This window comes from Scylla paramamosain, chromosome 20, assembly GCF_035594125.1.
Source record: "Scylla paramamosain isolate STU-SP2022 chromosome 20, ASM3559412v1, whole genome shotgun sequence".
In the NCBI taxonomy this organism is placed as follows: domain Eukaryota; kingdom Metazoa; phylum Arthropoda; class Malacostraca; order Decapoda; family Portunidae; genus Scylla; species Scylla paramamosain.
Window position 1 is genome coordinate 8,852,962 of NC_087170.1, and position 4,938 is coordinate 8,857,899.

A 4,938-nucleotide genomic window follows, 5' to 3' on the forward strand; every position below is an offset into this window, starting at 1 on the left:
GTTTGATTTTCAATGATGACTGACCAGCAAAAGTCAAAGCCCACAATTCACCACTCAGCAGCTGTTATAGTGAGACTATAGCAAGTTTTTTGTCTTTATTTGAATTTTATTGTAATGTTTAAAAGCATCCTATACTGTACATCATTAAATAAGGAGAAGCAGGAGTGGCAAGACAGGAAAGGGTTGTGATAACTCTATTCATGGTCACAACTTACCTCATTTTTTCATACAGATTGGGTAAAAGTTTTATGTTAAAAGTTTGTATAAAGAAATGTTTTATGATGAGATATAGGTTTTTATATCAAATAAATTGGATATGAAATAATTTTGGATTAAAGTATGTAAGTATTTCTACTCCAAATTTAATATCTTTATATAGGAAAGCCTTGTAGAAAGTTCCAAAGTGTAAAATATGAAAATATAACTGAGGTATTGGACTTCTACCAATATGTTGGCTGAAGGTGAAACAACACCCTGAAACAATGATTGATTGACATGTTTTGGCACCACAACAGTGAGACCACTGGTGTCAGGGACACTATTGATGCACTTATATTCTTTTGATGGTGGCTTTGTGAACTTTTGCTCTGCTTCCTTCTATCTTTGTGGTACCAGCTTTTACATATTTTGTAGAATGAAATCGTGCTTGTGTGTTGCTCTTTCACTGTTATTTTTTTTATTTATTTATTTTTTTAGCAATTTGCCAAAACCCCCTCAGAAAATTGGGAGTATGTTCTTTTTTTTTTCTGATTAAAAATATTTGATTTTTTGTCCATATAGTTTTGCAAGAGTGTAAATTAACATTTTATTGTATCATGTCCAAAGATTGTGTTATGTTTGGATCAAAATAATGACCCAACTTAGCCATCCTAGGTAGCCACCAGTTCAGCAAAGGTGCAGTCACAGGCCTGCACATCAGAGATCCTCCAGCTTCTCATACATTGCCCCAGAAAGTGAAAGTTGAATGCATGCATGATGGTGATACTGGTGAGGCTTGTGTCAAGTAACATGGGATGATGTAATATTGATGGATTTTCAGTTTCTTGTATTGTTCATCAATCTCAGGATGTCCAATATTGTTATTGGTTGTTGTTTTATATTTGTCCAATTTTACATCAGCTTAAGCTGTTAGTACCATCACTACTTTACTACCACCACCATCACCACTACTACAACCACTACTGTACTATTTCTACTTTGTTTTTATAGAATTTTTTAGTAAGCTCCATTCCTTAGATCTGAACACCTTGCATTATAATTTTTGCTTTACTGAAATTCTACTTGTGTTAGTTACCAGCATTCTTCAACACCACACTAAGCATTTCTTCTAAACAGTAAGATATGAGTATTGTCCATACCCAAATTTATGTTCAGTCCATTATTGTATATTTTAGAAATCATGTAACTATATTCATCACAAAACTTAATCATTACCATTCATTATTCACCCTTGGTTAAATGTTGGTTTACTGTTAAGGAAAATTACCAATACTTTATTAATTATGTTGATTTTACATGTCAAAATTATATGCCCAGTCCATTCTAAGCAACTGTATGAGAGTTGACTATAACTTATTCCCAAGTGATACTGGGATGCTTGGAAAGAGTGCCAAGTAATTAAGTGGCAGAAATGACGTGTAGTTAATTCACGGACAGTGTCCATATAAGGGAATCTTTTTCAGCATCATGTTGATGGCTTAAAATATTAGAAAGGAAACCATTAGATTAGTCATTACCTGATGAATAATTCTGGATAAGGCAGGTGAAAAGTGACGAGCCTTGACACTTGTATAGATGTGCAGTGTGATGTACCTCATGCCAAGGAAATGTGGGAGCACAGTTTCCACTCATCAAAGTGTGACAGATATTTCAGTCTGCATAGGAAGGTATCTTCATTTGTTGTTGTTGTTATTGTTATTGGTGATTTTGCCTCATAAGTTTTTGATAAAGTGTGGGATTACTGGATTTGTGCTGCCTTGCCTGACTCAACCATTCTGAGCTTAATGAATGTTTGACAGTAATATAGCACATGGAAACTGTTAATCCCTTTGCTAAACAGCAACAGGTGTTCCCATAGATATTCCTCATAAGGCAAATTGATTGCAGTTTCCAGTATTTGTCAGTTAAATACATAAACTCCTTGGAAACAACCTTTTGGTGAGAATAGTTCTTTGTTGGGTAAATATGCACACACTTCAGAGGAAAGTACTTGTATTTTTTTCTTCCTTTTAATCAAAGTATGATGTGCTGCAAAAGCTACTGGAGTTAGCATATACCTTACAGGTGGAGCAAATTTGGTTCATGTTGGCAAATTTTGTCTTTATGGTTAATGAAAAGTAAAATATTTTATTGTTAACAATAAATATTTTGTAAATTTGTAATACATATATATATATATATATAGTGAAGATGTGGTTGGTTACTGGAAAAGCAGAATGGTTCTTTATAAGTGAAAGGTTCCCAAAGGTTGCAGTTGCTCTCATTACAAATGAAGCATTGAGTCACATCACAAGCCATCACAAGGGTGTGACAATGTTTCAGGCGTTTCCTGAAGCAGGAGACATGAATGATGTTCTGTGAGTGACAGAAAACACCTCTTCATCACCTAAGCAATCCAGTCTCCCTTTCACCTCATGCCTTCATCTCATTTGTTTCATTTAGTGTCCAGCAAGGATATGTCCATAAATAGTGTAGAATCCTAAGTTCATGTCCTCTGTTTAACAATCTTCTATATTTATTATTAACTTTGAGGGAAAATTTAGCATTTTTGCCTATTTAATTTCCTTTAGACTGGACAAATATCTGAGAATACTTATCCATCTTTGAAGGGAAATATCTGGGGCCACATTTAACACTGAATTTGATATTTTTATTAAGCATTATATACATACCTTCAGAATTCTTAGTCCATTGTTTTTATTGATTGAGTTGTGCTCACAGTATGGAGACTAATGAGTTGGAGTCGATTGTTTATATATGTGGTGATGTATATTTATATCGGAGTAATTGTATATATGAGTGATTAGCTATTTCATAATAATAAAGTTAGAAGCCAAAAAAATCATAATGATATCAGTACTGTCCTCTTATGTATATATATATAATAATATATATATATATATATATATATATATATATATATATATATATATATATATATATATATATATATATATATATATATATATATATATATATATATATATATTTCTCTCTCTCTCTCTCTCTCTCTCTCTCTCTCTCTCTCAAATCAAAGTACACTTTCGATGAGGAGCATAATATATATATATATATATATATATATATATATATATATATATATATATATATATATATATATATATATATATATATATATATATATATATATATCTCTCTCAAAGTACACTGTTTCGATGAGGTGCATAATGGAATTTTGTGTGCTGACTGAGGAGGACTACCCAACACAAGAAAGAGGTACACTTTTCAGTAGCTGGCGTCAGTTTCTCAATGGAAGAGGCAGCACAATTCCCTAGCACCATATGCGTACCTTTTCTAGCAGCAACTACATAATTCATTCTGAAATTTTCAGCTAAGGTGAATGCGTTTCGCCTCCTTACAGAGAAAGAGAGATTGTCGTTTTAATAACTAGATTACAGTGGTTCTCGAACTTTTTCATGAGCGACCCTATTTGGAACATTTCATTCCTTCGCGACCCAGAGTAAAGTAAAGAGAAAGTAAATGTAGAAGGATATATACACTATTTTGGGAAAAAAAAAAAAAAAACGAATCATTCCTACCAGAGACACCAGTACGTGGGGCCCAGGAGGAGGGAGGTGGGGGGAAGATGAACATACATAACAAAAGTAATTTGTGGTTAAAGAAGAAGAATTCAATTAAGTAACTGAAATACACTGAAACACTGAAAGCATGATAATGTTTGTGTCCCTGCGACCCATCAGAATTGATCTCGCGATCCAACTTTGGGTCGCAACCCATAGTTGGAGAACCACTGAACTAGAACAATAAACTAACTACGAGGGTGGGGAGATCCTTTCACTTTATTGAGGGGAAGGGGCGTCACTTTCCATGGCCGTGATGGGAGGATGGACAGGTGTGGAGGGACTTGAGGTGATTAATAAATTTATCTCTCTCTTTCTCTCTCTCTGAGCTAAGAAAGGACGAAGTGTAATGTTCCCTGTACCAAATGACCCGCAGCCATCCCTATCGGCAAGCGGAGGCTTACAAACCCGCGTCTTATGGACCGCTGTTGAGGGAGGATGGCCGCAGCAGTGTAGCCGTCGATCATCTGACCACCGTGACGCACTCGCTTGCCATCCGCTTTCTTCTGAATCGAATGAAGAAAGGACGACTTGTTTATCGCATTTCTCAGTTTATCTACAACAAGACAGCAGTTACCTATGCTTTACTGTTGGTGGCATTGGTTTTTCCGACCATTGCGAGTTCATCATTTTACTCATTTTATCACGAATTATGTTATATGAATAAGCTTGCGAAGTATATGCATTTTTGTTGTTAAATTTTATTAGCTTCTCGACATGCCAGTTTGCTGAAATGACCGCATATTTGTTTCTCTTAAATATTTCTCATCACTACAATTATCACAACCTTAAAGCATTATTCAGATGAGGTTTCATGACCTACACCGAACATTTTACCGTGTGGTCTCGCTGCCTCCACTAATCCTTGCAAGCTGCGATGCCTATAAAGGCTGTGTGTTAGGGCCCCACCGAGTGCCACTCAGCAGGAGGCAGAGTTGTCCCGTAATATCATAACTGCCTGCATGACCTTCGTTAGCCAGGCATATGGTATTTAGTTTCGCAGCTCTGTAGCACTTGAATGCATTCCATGTCACTACACATGCTGATAATCCTTACGCACTAGTCATAACAATATGCCAAAAGCCAAATGCACACCCAGCACACACTGAACGAAAAA